Here is a 14,984-nt window from a genome sequence, read left to right as displayed (position 1 = left end):
GTCTCAAACTCATGTGCTCAAGAGATCCTTCTGCCTCGGCCTCCCAAAGTACTGGGATTACAGGCATGAATCCTTGGGCCTGGCCCAAGCATTCTTAAGGCTTTCCTTGTGAGTCATATAATGATCACTTCTGCCTCATTCTATTGGCCAGAGCAGGTCACAAGATCAGCCCAGACCCCGTGGGTAGGGAAATAAGCTCTATATCTTTTTTTTTTTTTTGAGATGGAGCCTTGCTCTGTGGCCCAGGTTGGAGTGCAGTGGCTCACTGCAACCTCCACCTCCTGGCTTAGCTCATTGCAACCTCTGCCTCCCAGGTTCAATCGATTCTCCTGCCTTAGCCTCCCGTGTAGCTGGGATTACAGGCACGTGCCACCATGCCTGGCTAATTTTTGTATTTTTAAAATACAGACAGGGTTTCACCATGTTGGCCAGGCTGGTGTTGGATTCCTGGCCTCAAGCGATCCACCCGCCTCGGCCTCCCAAAGTGCTGAGACTACAGGATAGGAGGTAAGGCAACATCACATTGCAGAGGGGTGTGCATTTGGTAGGAGAAATTTGTGGCCATATTTTGAGATCTACTACACAGATGGAAGATGTTGAAGCCTGGCTTAGGGCAGGGGCAGAAGAAAGACATGGACTCATTCAGTCAGATATTAAGGTAGTCATTCATTCAATAAATATTTATTGACTCCTGTATAGTAGGCACTTTTCTAGGCATTGGGGAGAAAGCTATAAATGACAATGCTCTTGTGGTGCTAACAATCTAGGAGGTGGATGAGACAGCCATGAAAAGCAAATCAAGGCCAGGTACTGTGGCTCATGCCTATAATTCCAGCACTTTGGGAGGCTGAAGCGGGCAGATCACCTGAGGTCAGGAGTTCGAGACCAGCCTGGTCAACATGGCAAAACCCCATCTCTACTAAAAAAACAAAAATCAGCCGGGTGTGGTAGTGCACACATGGAATCCCAGCTACTCAGGAGGCTAAGGCAAGAGAATCGCTTGAACCTGGCAGGCAGAGGTTGCAGTGAGCCAACATCGTGCCACTGCACTCCAGCCTGGGCAATAGAGCAAGACTCTGTCTCAAAAAAAATAAATAAATAAACAAATAAATAGCAAATTGATATACCATACAATGTGAAATTCCTAAGTGCTTATGAAGAAACATGAATCAGAGGCCAGGTGTGGTGGCTTACACCTGTAATCCTAGCACTTTGAGAGGCCGAGGTGGGCGAATCACCTGAGGTCGGGAGTTCGAGACCAACATGACCAACATGGAGAAACACTGTCTCTACTAAAAATACAAAATTAGCCAGGCATGGTGGGCCATGCTGTAATCCTAGCTACTCGGGAGGCTGAGGCAGGAGAATCACTTGAACCCGGGAGGCGGAGGTTGTGGTGAGCCAAGATTGCGTCATTGCACTCCAGCCTGGGCAATAGGAGTGAAACTCTGTCTCTAAAAAAAAGACAAAGCATGAATCAGGATAAGGGATTAGAGAGTGCTATTTTAGATGGGGTGTTTCTACTGGGAAGCCTCTTTGAGGAAGTAGAATCTGAGTGGAAACCTAAATGAAGTGAAGGAGTGGAGACCTGAACGTTCTTTCCTAACCTCCAAAGACCTGCATAGGAAAGAAAGTTCAGGGCAACGAGAACAGCAAGTGCAAAGGCCCTGAGGCAGGAGTATGCTACATCTGTTTGAGAAACAGCAAGGAGTCCAGTGTGGTTGGGGCACACTGGGAAAGGGAAAAGGTAAAAGATGATGAAGTGAGAGAGGCGGGAAACAGAGTGTGGGACCTAGACCATGACAAGGATTTTGTACTTTATTTCATTTTAAAGGGAGAAACCACTGGTGCATTGTTTGTGGGATTGCTCCCGATCCTTTCTTTCAAAAGGCTCATCCTAGTGACTGGGTTGAAAAAGATTGAAAGCAGGGAGACCAATTAAGTGGTTATTGTTTGAGGCTGAGTACTGTGGCTCACGCCTGTAATCCCAGCACTTTGGGAGGCTGAGGCAGGCGGATCATGTGAGGTCAGGAGTTTGAGACCAGCCTAGGCAACATGGTGAAACCCTGTCTCTACAAAAAAATACAAAAATCAGCTGGGTGTGGTGAAATATGCCTGTAGTCCTAGCTACTAAGGAGGCTGAGGTGGGAAGATTGCTTGAGCCCAGGAGGTCGAGACTGCTGTGAGCTGTGATCGCACTACTGTACTCCAGCCTAAGCAACAATAGAACAAGAGCCTGTCTCAAAAAAAAAAAAAAGAAGAAGAAGAAAATAAAATGAAAAGAGGTTATTGTTTGGCAACAGTTGTAGCAGGGGAATGTGGTGAATGAAGATTAGATTCTAGGTATATTTTGAAGGTAGAGCCAGTACAATTTCCTGAAATACTGAATGTAGGGTGTGGAGAAGAAAAGATTAAAGAGGCCGGGTGTGGTGGCTCATGCCTGTAATCCCAATACTTTGGGAGGCCGAGGCAGGCGGATCACCTGAGGTCAGGAGTTCGAGACCAGCCTAACCAACATAGTGAAACCCCGTCTCTACTAAAACTACAAAAAAATTAGCTGGGCATGGTGGCGTACACCTGTAATCCCAGCTACTGGGGAGGCTGAGGCAGGAAAATAGCTTGAACCTGGGAAGCAAAGGTTGCAGTGAGCCGAGATCACGCCACTGCACTCCAGCCTGGGTGACAGAGCGAGACTCTGTCTCAAAAAAAAAAAAAAAAAAAAAAAAGATTAAAGAGAATTTCAAAGCTTTTGGCTTGAGCAACTAGGTGAACTGTGGTACCCTTTATGGAGATATTGGGGACCCTTGTGAAGAAGTAGTGAATCACAAGTTTGGTTTTGATTATGTTAAGTTTGAGATGCCTTTTAGATCTCCAAGTCCAGATGCTGAGTAGGCACTTAGCCACTCAGAGTGGGGCAGCAGATAGAAATTTGAGTATTGTCCATGGTTATATCAAATCATGAGACTGGATGGATCACACGGAGTTTGATAGTGGGGCTGTCGGGAGACTGAGCCTTGGGGCACTACAACGTTAGAGATAGGGATGACAGGGAGGAGCATCCAACTCCTTCACAGCCATAGAGACTGAGAAGGAGTGGCCGGTGAGGTGAAGAGATGAGGAGGGGCTGTGGAGTCCTGGTCACCCGGGAAGAAAGTGTTTCCAGCAAAGAGTGGGATTAATGGTGCTGAATGCTACTGAGTCAGGTAAGTTGAGGCCAAAACCGAATTGACCATTTTGATGTGGCAACATGGAAATTACTGGTGACCTTGACAAGATTAAATGAGTGGGCAGAGTAGAGTGGGTTGAGCAGAGAATAGAATAAATGCAGAGAAATGGGACTGTGTGTGTGTGCACGTGTGTGTGTTTGTGCTTAATTGGGAGAAGCACAGAGTATTTGTACATTGGTGGAAATAGAAAGGGTAAATTATCAATGACGCAGGAGAAAGGAGGATAATTGCGGGAACAAAGGGCATGGGATCTGGTGGACACAGGGAGCAGCTGGCCTTAGGTAGCATGAGGACAGTTCTTCCATTGTAAAGGAGTGAAGGCAGAGCATATGAGTTCAGAGGCAGGTAGACTGAAAGATTTGGCAGTAGAAGGGTATGGAGAGAGTCAGGAATCTTTTGCAAAGTAGAACGAGCGATGAAAGAAGTCATCTCAGGATTTAAGGCATCTCCTGCTGAGCCTGGAGACTATCTCTTATCAACAACCTTTGCCAACGCTCTCCCTGTGCCAGGCCCAATGCCAGGCGGAGGGGTTCACAGATGACTCACCCAGTGTCCCTGCTGGTGAGAAGCTCACAGCCTAGGAAGAGAGACAGACCTGTAAACTGACAACTTCAATACGATGTGCTAATAATAAAGACATGTACAAAGTGTTTTGAGAACAAAGAGGGAGTGAGAAACTCTGCCTGGAGGGGTCAGAGAAGACTCCACAGAGGTGACATTTAAATTAGGCTTCAAGGAAGGCAAGAACATTATCAAGCTCGCTAGAGAAGGAAGGTTGCCAGAGGAGGAAGGTCATTCAAGGTGGAAAGAATAGTGTGTGAAAGCCACAGAGATGAGAAACAGCCTCCATGACTTCTCTCTGCTCCACCTGCCTCTTTTCTTCTTTCTGCTCCCCCGCCTCCCGTTTCCCAAGCTGTCATCTCCCAGGCTCCCTTAGTTCAAGAGAAAAATTTTCTTTTTGGGAAGTTTAATAAACTTCCGTTCAGCCTGTACTGAGTCATGACAAAGGTGTGTTTCACACTTAAACAAACGTCTCAGATGTTATTTTTTGCACTTGAAGAACGAGCTATTTTTAAAGAAATTCAAACTCTCTGGGACCCAGCAAGGACGATTTCTGTGACCTGGTTTTAAGAAGTGAGCTTTGCAAAGGAACATAGTGACCAGCGGCGGCAGAATCAGAGGACCTGGCAATTCTTTCCTTTCAATGTTCAGTGAGTCTGTGAGCAGTTTCACCTTACTAGGTTGCTCGTTTTATCTGGGCTATCTGGCCTTCTGGAAAACTCTCAGGGAGTTTGCAAAAATTAGCCAATAACAGAATGAGGGGAGATGAGGACATCACTCTCCCGGAGTTGGACTAAGATAATGATGGGAGGGATGACGACAAGAGAATAGATTTGAGAGAGGTTTAAAAGGTGGAATGAGTGAAGGGGGAAAAGCGTCTCCCTATGCTTCAGAATTGTCACTGCATGTCTATTGAGCTTGTCTCCTCTCCTCTCTGGAAGGACCATCAATTCTTTCCTTTTCTGTACATGCAGAGAACTCCCCCACTGTTTCTCTACTCCCTTGAATCTGGGCTGAGTCTGTGACTACTTTGACCAATTGAACTTAGGAAAAGTGACACTGGGCTAGTCCTAAGTATTGGTCTAAGCAGCTTGTCAACTATTGCTGTAAGAAGCTCAAGACATATGAAGAAGCTGCATGCAGGTGGTCCAGTGCGGATGTTTTAACTATATTACCTTGAAATACAGTTTATGATGGAAGGCAGGATAAATCCTTAACTTTCTTCTTTTTTAGAAAACCAGGTTTTTGGCCGGGCGCGGTGGCTCAAGCCTGTAATCCTAGCACTTTGGGAGGCCGAGACGGGCGGATCACGAGGTCAGGAGATTGAGACCATCCTGGCTAACCCGGTGAAACCCCGCCTCTACTAAAAAATACAAAAAACTAGCCGGGCGAGGTGGCGGGCGCCTGTAGTCCCAGCTACTTGGGAGGCTGAGGCAGGAGAATGGCGTAAACCCGGGAGGCGGAGCTTGCAGTGAGCTGAGATCTGGCCACTGCACTCCAGTCTGGGCGACAGAGCGAGACTCCGTCTCAAAAAAGAAAACCAGGTTTTATTAAATTTCCAAGAGAGAATTAAATGCCCTTTCCTAGGGCAATTCCTTGCTTTCTCTTTGTTTTTGTTTTTGTTTTTGTTTTGACACACACTTTTTGCCCAGGCTAATGTGCAATGGCCTGATCTCAGCTCACTGCCACCTCCGCCTCCCAGGTTCAAGTGATTCTCCTGCCTCAGTCTCCCAAGAAGCTAGGGTTACAGGTGTCCACAACCACACCCGGCTAGTTTTCTGTATTTTTAGTAGAGACGGAATTTTGACATGTTGGCCAGGCTGGTTCTCAAACTCCTGACCTCAGGTGATCCACCTGCCTTGGCTTCCCAAAGTGCTGGGATTATAGGCTTGAGCCACCACCCCTGGCCACTTTCGCATTTCTTTAGTGATCCTCAAAGTAGAAGTAGTCTCCTTGCTCTTGCTGGTCTGAAGAGGCTTCTGTATTTCTCAGAGATGCTGAGAACATCCAGATACAAGCTGTGGTGGACTTAAAAGAAAAAAGATACAGGAAAACACTCTGTAAACTTCAGAGCACTGATTAAGTGTCCACTATTATTATTAGGATTCTTCTTCCTGATAAATGCTTAACTCTTTAATGATCAATTTTTAGATAACAAGTTGTTGCCTTAGAAACACCCAGTGGTGGCCAGGCACGGTGGCTCACGCCTGTAATCCCAGCACTTTGGGAGGCCAAGGTGGGCGGATCATGAGGTCAAGAGATTGAGACCATCCTGGCCAACACAGGGAAACCCCATCTCAACTGAAAATACAAAACATTAGCTGGGCGTGGTGGCTTGTGGCTGTAGTCCCAGCTACTAGGGAGGCTGAGGTAGGAGGATTGTTTGAACCCAGGAGGTGGAGGTCACAGCCGAAATCACGCCACTGCACTCCAGTCTGGTGACAGAGTGAGACTCTGTCTCAAACAACAACAACAAAAAAGAAACATCCCGTGGTATCTGGTCAATTATTTTGTTTCTTCTTGCCGTTAAAAAAAAATATGGAGAATCAGCATGACCTCATGGCTTTGTATATATATTCAAAGTCTTTTCATTGTTTGTTATAATTGTTCTTCCTGTCGGCCTCATTGTCCAGTCTTTGCTGGCTTAGGGACCCCTTAAGCTGGCTCTGATAGCCTTTTGGTGTGACCTCCTTGGCCTTTGAGAACTTCCATGCCTTCTTACATGACAGGACATCCCAGGCTCACCTTATACATTTCCTGTATAAGACAATGTGGAAAGCCCTGGCCCATTTTTGTGTGGAATGGCATTTAGAGATTTCACTCTGTGCCTGCTGGGGTTACATGTTGCTACTGGGTTGCTATTGCTTCTAGACCTTTAAAGTGTAAAGAGCTAGAGATATGTATTTTTTTAACCAAGGGGAAAATTACTAAGTGGTGCTGAGATTTCCAACTCAAATTTAAGAATGATAAGTTTTTTGCTTAACTGCTTTGATGTCACATTTGCACCTCTTTTGTCCTGACAATCTTGGATCCTAGCAACATTAATATAATTACTAATTTATTTTTTCCCACAATAGACATACTTCAGAATAGTGGTATCAATATTATTACTAGCTGTCTTAGTCCATTTTCTATTGCTATCACTGAATACCTGAGACTGAGTAACTTATAAAGAAAATACATTTATTTCTTACAGTTCCGGAGGTTGGGAAGTCTGAGGTCAAAGAGCTGCATCTGGTGAAGTCCTTCTTGCTAGTGGGGACTCTGCAGATTTCCAAGGTGCTGAAGGGCATCATGCGGTCAGGGTACTCATGAGGGACAGCCAAACTGGCTTTTATAACAGAGCCACTTTTGTGATAATTAACTCACTTCCTCAATAACTCATTAATACATTAGTTCACTAATCTATGAATGGGTTAATCCATTTGTATTAGTCCATTTTCATGCTGCTGGTAAAGACATACCCCAGATTTGATAATTTATACAGGAAAAAAGGGTTTAATGGACTTCAGTTCCATGTGGCTGAGGAAGACTCACAATTGTGGCGGAAGGCAAGGAGGAGCAAGTCATGTCTTACATGGATGGCAGCAGTCAAAGAGAGAGAACTTGTGCAGAGAAACTCCCCCTTATAGAACCATCAGCTCTTGTGAGATTTATTCACTATCATGAGAACAGCACGGGAAAGACCTGCCCCCATGATTTAATTACCTCTCACCAGGTCCTTCCCACAACACATGGGAATTCAAGATGAGATTTGGGTGGGGACACAGCCAAACCATATCACCATTCATGAAGGCAGAGCCACCATGACCCAATCACCTCCCAAAGGTTCCACCACTCAACACTGTTGCATTGAGGACCAAGTTTCTAACACACGAACTTTTGGCAGGGCACATTTAAACCAGCGCACTAGCAATAAGACTATTGAAAGAAGTTTAAGATTTCTTTGTTGTTTTTTTCCCCTTTATCTTTAGAACATATCCCACTGAAGATGCTTGACCCAAAATACTTTGTTTAAAAGTCAACTAGAGTATTTCTTTGTTTCTGTATGGTCATGTTATCAACCTGATATAAACATATGTCAGAGTTTTGGCTTGTTTTTAATTTTAGGAATTATTTAAAAATGTATATGACTTAATGATTTAAACATTTTCATGAATCATTTACACAATTTCAAAGTCAAAGCTATCTAACAAGGTTCATTCAGAGAAGCCTCATTTACAGTCCTTTCCCCTCCACTCTGTTCTTTTTCTCCTTATAGACACTCTTTTAAAGTTTGGGTTTTTCAACTTCACCCACAGTATTGATATTTCAGGCCAGATGATTCTTTGTTGTGGAGAGCTGTCCTGTGTGTTGTAGGATGATTAGAGACATCTCTAACCCCTACCCCGAGCTGCCAGTTGTTTCAACTAAAAATATCTGGAGATTGCCAAGTGTGCTAGGGAGAGGAAGTCAAAATCACACCTTGTTGAGGATCACTGTTTTAAAGGAATCAATTTCTTGCTGACCCTTGAAAATCTGGCCTCCAATCTAAGATATCCGCATCTGTTAAACTCTATCACTTTAGGTGATCACTTTGCACAAACATCATCACTAAATTTTGGGGTGCCACGGATTGTTTATAAGGTGGTTGTCTTAGTGATTCCTACTCATATTATTATCATTTGTAGATTATAATTGAAACCAAGATACCCATTTAGAAACTTTTCTTAGCACTTGTGGACCCCTGAAAATATGTCCACCAAGAAATCCACAGACACCTCAGCACTTTGCCTGGTCTGTGAAGTACTGGGGCTGGATGATTTCTTAGGACTTACCTGCAGCCTTAAGCCCTTCTTGTTCTAGAAGTCTAGGACCTTGCTGTTCAAACTGGAATGGGCAGCACAGTAATTGAGAACACTGAGCTGAATCCCACGTCTTCCACTTATTGGCTCAGTGATGTAGTGCAAATTACTTACCTTCTTGGAGTCTTAGTCTCCTCATCTATAAATTAAGATAAAAATTGTACCAACTTCACAGACTGTTGCAAGGTTTAAAGACATAATGCATGTTAAGTGCTTAATATATTGCCTGGCACATAATAAGTGCTTAATAAATGTTGGCTGTTAGTATAATTACCACCAGAGCTAGGTGGTGGTATGCCAGGAATTACTCAGAGCCACAGCATAAACAAGAAATATCTTCCTGGAGTGTGAATTTCTACTTGAAGAGTTGGAAAAACAGGCTTTGAAATTTTCTCCTAAAGAGTGATAATTAAAAACATTATTTTCATGTTAAAACAAACACGGGAATAAAACATAAAATTTGCATGAATTTTAAAGATAAAATGTGAGACTTCAAAGAATGTTTTTTTTGTTTTGTTTTGTTTTGTTTTGTTTTTGAGACAAAGATTCACTCTGTTGCCCAGGCTGGAGTACAGTGGCGCAAGCTTGGCTCACTGCAACCTCTGCCTCCTGGGTTCAAGCAATTCTTCTGGCCTCAGCCTCCCAAGTAGCTGGGATTACAGGTGCCCGCCACTATGCCCAGCTAATTTTTGTATTTTTAGTAGAGACAGCGTTTCGCCATGTTGGCCAGGCTGGTCTCGAACTCCTGGACTCAAGTGATCTGCTTGCCTCAGCCTCCCAAAGTGCTGGGATTACAGGCATGAGCCACCCTGCCCGGCCAGACTTCAAAGAAATTTTATGCTTGAGGTTGGTGAATCTGGGCCTCATTTCCAGACCTCCAAGGGGGCTGACTCAGTCTTCCAAGCCAGGCGAGAGTACTTTGGTGGGAAAGTTTAAGCCGTAGTTCTGGGCTTTTTTGCATCTTGGGCCAATATAATTATCAAGGATATTAGAAAAGATTCTGTAGGAAGCAGGGGCTTCTGAGTCTGTGCTCTGTTCTTGTAGATTTCTCCTCTTCCAAATTGCTTTGGGGTTTGTTACTCAAGGAAGGGGAATGGGAAATTTTGCTGGGTATTCATTCAACAAATATTTAATAAGTGACTACTACATGCCCAGCACTATTCTAAGGGATACAAAAAGAACAAATAAAAAAAATTCTACCCACATAGATCCTATAGTATCAGTAGCTATAATAGTCTCAATAAGGAAATTGAAAATGAGGAACAGTAGGAGAACTGGTTTTGGAATTTAGGAGAAACATTAGGTAATCATGGACAGTTGAGTAGCATGTGACATCCAAGCGGATCCTGAGTAGGCTGTTGAATGAGATTCTAAAGCCATGGTTTTCATTGGGAGCTTTTAGACATTTGTGGTGGAGTTGGGTAATCATAATGGTATTGATTGAGGGGGAAGAAGCCTGAGATGCTAGATGTCATATGATGCTTGGATAGCATTGCATGATTTTTTTTTTTTTTTTTTTTTGAGATGGAGTCCGTCACCTAGGCTGGAGTGCAGTGGCATGATCTCGGCTCACTGCAACCTCCGCCTCCCAGGTTCAAGCGATTTTCCTGTCTCAGCCTCCCAAGTAGCTGGGATTACAGGCACCCACCACCGTGCCCGGCTAACTTTTGTATTTTTAGTAGAGATGGGGTTTCACCATGTTGGCCAATGTGGTCTCAAACTCTTGACCTCAAGTGATCCACTCGCCTCAGCCTCCCAAAGTGCTGGGATTACAAGCACGAGCCACCATGCCTGGCCTCACATCACATGAATGTCCCACTGGACACTTACATGGGTGAAAGTCCCAGATATAATTATGTGAGCTTAACAACTAACTTCCATTTTTAATATAAACACAAAGTACATTCTATTATGATTTTAATACTCTAGGGAGGCAAATACTATGCAAAGTGAATGAAGATTATATCTTGTTTTGCTTAGACCCTACCAAGAGTTATTCACCATTTCAGAACATCGTATCAGCAACAACAATTCTGCTATGGCATTTGAGGCTCTGATTGGCATCTGTACCTGCTGAAATTGGGTCTGTGCTTCCCGAATGGTAAGGTGCAGGTGAATCACCTGGAGATCTTGTTTCTTTCTTTTTCTTTTTAAACAATGGAAGAGACTGTTTGGATAATAATTGAAATAATCCAGTAGAGAGGGAGAGGTTGGCCATACCAGAGAGGAACAAACTAGGAAATGTATTTCCTTAGAGGGCAACAAAGGAGGGCATCCAGGCACTGGGGAAGGGATCTGGCCTTTGTTGAGAGGAGCTAGTTTTGGTAAAAGAAGGGAAGGAGGACAGAATGACTGGAGATGAATGTTGATTTAGAAATGATGGCAAGAAGTTGAGGAATGTCACATCCCCCATGACCCTACCCCTCACCCACAGCACAACCAGCCAGCTTTTTGTCTTCAGTTTCTTTCTATAGAACTGGCATACAGTTGGGGAAGGGGTGGGAAATAAAGATTAGAGGCTAGACCAACCTTTCTACCTCCCAGGGCAGGTAGAGATATTCTTCTTGTGATTACTGCTGTATAATTATTGTTCCTTTAGGTAAGTGCTGACCAATAGGCCTTCCTGCAATGATGAAAATGTTTTATATCAGTGCGTCCAGCATGGTAGCCACTAGCCACATGTGGCTATAGAGCACATACAATGGGTCTCGTGCAGCTGAATTTCAAATTGTATTGAAATTTTGATTAAATTTAAATAGCCACATTTGGTTAGTGTCTGTTGGGCGGATAGCACAGTTCTAGATGTTTACCGCCTCTGTTTCAGTGTGGTTTTTTGTGTTTTCTTTTGTTTGCAATGGAGTTTCACTCTTGTTGCCCAGGCTGGAGTGCAACGGTGCGATCTCAGCTCACTGCAACCTCCGCCTGCCGGGTTCAAATGATTCTCCTGCCTCAGCCTCCCAAGTAGGTGGGATTGCAGGCGCCTGCCACCACGCCCGGCTAATTTTTTTATTTTTAGTAGAGACGGGGTTTCACCATTTTGGCCAGGCTGGTTTCAAACTCCCAACCTCAGGTGATCCACCTGCCTCGGCCTCCCAAAGTGCTAGGATTACAGGTGTGAGCCACCGCGCCCGGCCTTCAGTGTGGTTCTTTAAAGGTGAGCACCTTCTATAGAGGGCAGTGTGGGACCAACAGCCTGGGACTGGGAGTTAGACCAGAGCCCACCTTCAGCTGGGGCAGTGTAGCTGTTTGCTTGCTTTTGTATTCCTAGGAACTAGCATGTCATAGGTTTTCAGTAAATGTTTGAGCAATAAATGGATAAAACAGGAGATGCTGGTACTTGAACTTAGGTGTGATTTCAAAGTGCACTGAGCTCAAGAGCTTTACAACATCTATTACCTTTCCCTGTTTATAATTGTGAAAATACTGGAAAGGACCCAAATACCCAACATAGGTACTTGGTTTAATTAAATGTTTCTTAAAATACAACATTATGCAGAAGAATATTTAGTTACACAAAAGGAAGTGTATTCATTATATATTAAGTGAAAACAATCAAAACAGAAGGCATACAATTATCTCACTTTGTAAAAGAGATATATTTATATGCATAAAAAAGGTTGGAACAATATACATAGGAAAAGGTTGAGTTATTATTACTGGGTGGGATTAGGAGATAACAGTTTTATTCCTTTTTTCTTTTCGCTTTCTATTTCTTTTTCTTTTTCTTTTTCTTTTTTTTTTTGAGACAGCGTTTTCCTCTTGTCATCCAGGCTGGAGTGCAATGGCATGATCTTGGCTCACTTCAACTCTGCCTCCTGGGTTCAAGCAACTCTCTTGCCTCAGTCTTCCGAGTATCTGGGATTACAGGTGCCTGCCACCATGCCCAGCTAGTTTTTTGTATTTTTAGTAGAGATGGGGTTTCACCATGTTGGCCAACCTAGTCTTGAACTCCTGACCTCAGGTGATCCACGTGCCTCAGCCTCCCAAAGTGCTGGGATTACAGGCATGAGCCACAGTACCTGGCTTTTATTCTTCTTTTTCTAAAAGGTCTATTTGATTTTTCTTCTCTTTCTTTTTTTTTTTTTTTTTTTCTTTCAAGAGGTTCTGTCACCCAGGCTGGAGTGCAGTGGTGTAATCTTGGCTCCCTGCAACCTCTGTCTCTCAGGTTCAAGTGATTCTCCCACCTCAGCCTCCCAAGTAGTTGGAACTACAGGCATGTGCCACCACACCTGGCTAATTTGTGTATGTTTTGGTAGAGACAAGGTTTCACCATGTTGGCCAGACTGGTTTTGAATTTCTGGCCTCAAGAGATCCATCCGTCTCGGCATCCAAAATTGCTGGGATTACAGGTGTAAGCCACTATGCCAGGCTGAAAAAGCCTATTTTATTTTTTTGTTTGTTTATTTGAGTCTTGCTGTGTCACCCAGGCTGGAGTGCAGTGGCACGATCTCAGCTGACTGCAACCTCCGCCTCCCGGGTTCAAGTGATTCTCCTGTCTCAGCCTCCTGAGTAGCTAGGACTATAGGCACGTGCCACTGCACCCGACTAATTTTTGTATTTTTAGTAGAGACATGGTTTCACCATGTTAGCCAGACTGGTCCCTAACTCCTGACCTCAGGCGATCCGCTCACCTCCACCTCCCAAAGTGCTGGGATTACAGGCATGAGCCCCTGGCACCTGACCAGTCTATTTGATTTTTTTACACGAATGTATCAGGCCCTGTGCAGAGGCTCACACCTGTAGTTGCAGCCTTTGGGAGGCTGAGGAGAGAGGATCCCTTGAGTCCAGAGTTTGAGACCAGCCTGGGCAACATGATGAAACCCAGTCTCTACTAAAAAAAATACAAAAAGTTGGCCTGGCGCGGTGGCTCACGCCTGTAATCCCAGCACTTTGGGAGGCTAAGGCAGGCAGATCACGAGGTCAGGAGATTGAGACCAACCTGGCTAACATGGTGAAACCCTGTCTCCACCAAAAATATAAAAAAATTAGCTAGGCGTGGTGGTGGGCGCCTGTAGTCCCAGCTATTCGGGAGGCTGAGGCAGGAGAATGGCGTGAACCTGGGAGATGGAACTTGCAGTGAGCCGAGATTGCGCCACTCTACTCCAGCCTGGGCGACAGAGCGAGACTCCATCTCAAAAAAAAAAAAAAAAAAAAAAAACAAAAAGTTAACCTGGCACAATGGCAAGCCTGTAGTCCCAGCTACTCAGGAGGCTTGAACCTGGGAGATGGAGGTTTCAGTGAGCCGAGATTGTGCCACTGCACTTCAGCCTGGGTGACAGAACAAAACTGTCTAAAAAAAAAAAAAAAAAGAAGTATCAAATACACCAGAAAAAGCAAAAAAATAGAGACAGAAAGTAGACTGGTGTTTGCTTGTGGCTAGGGGTGGAAATGGGGATTAACGCTTAATGAGCATGAGGGGACTTATGGGGGATCCATAAGGTATGCTAAATGTTCTAAAACTGACTTATGTTAATGTTGCACCACTCAGTAAAGTTACTGAAAATCATTGGATTGTACATTTTTGAAATGCATAATTTTATGTGTAAACTATACCTCAAATACATTGTTAAAAATCTATGTGTAATTACATGCCTGTAATCACAGCACTTTGGGAGGCCAAGGCAGGAGAATCACTCGAGGCCAGGAGTTCAAGACCAGCCTGGCCCATCTCTACTAAAAATACAAAAAAATTAGATGGGTGTGGAGGCACACGCCTGTAGTCCCAGCTACTTGGGAGGCTGAGGCAGGAGAATCGCTTGAATCCAGGAGACTGAGGTTGCATTGTGTCACTGCACTCCAGACTGGGTGACAGAGTGAGACTCTGTCTCAAAACAAAACAGGCTGGGCACGGTGGCTCACGTTTGTAATCCCAACGCTTTGGGAGGCTGAGGCGGGTAGATCATTTGAGGTCAGGAGTTCAAGACTAGTCAGACCAACATTCTGAAACCTCGTCTCTACTAAAATACAAAAGTTAGCCAGGCGTGGTGGCAGGCGCCTGTAATCTCAGCTACTCAGGAAGCTGAGGCAAGAGAATCACTTGAACCCAGGAGGCAGAGGTTACAGTGAGCCAAGATTGCGTCACTGCACTCCAGCCTGGGTGACAGAGCAAGACTCCCTGTCAAAAACAAAACAAAACAAAAATCTGCGTATATATCCTTAAAAAATTAAAACAATGCAGAAATTTTGAAGTCCTCTATCCCCACACCCAATTCTATCTTCCCGCATAACCAATAGTGGTTGGTGTTTAATCCTTTCTGACGTTTTTCTACGGAGAATCCAACATACACATTACAGATAAATAATTTTCTGCAACTTTATTTTTTCTTTGGACACGTAATGTGGGACATGAAAA

This window comes from Macaca nemestrina, chromosome 14 (genome assembly GCF_043159975.1).
Source record: "Macaca nemestrina isolate mMacNem1 chromosome 14, mMacNem.hap1, whole genome shotgun sequence".
In the NCBI taxonomy this organism is placed as follows: domain Eukaryota; kingdom Metazoa; phylum Chordata; class Mammalia; order Primates; family Cercopithecidae; genus Macaca; species Macaca nemestrina.
The sequence above is the reverse complement of the archived record's forward strand: the minus strand, read 5'-3'. Positions refer to the sequence as shown.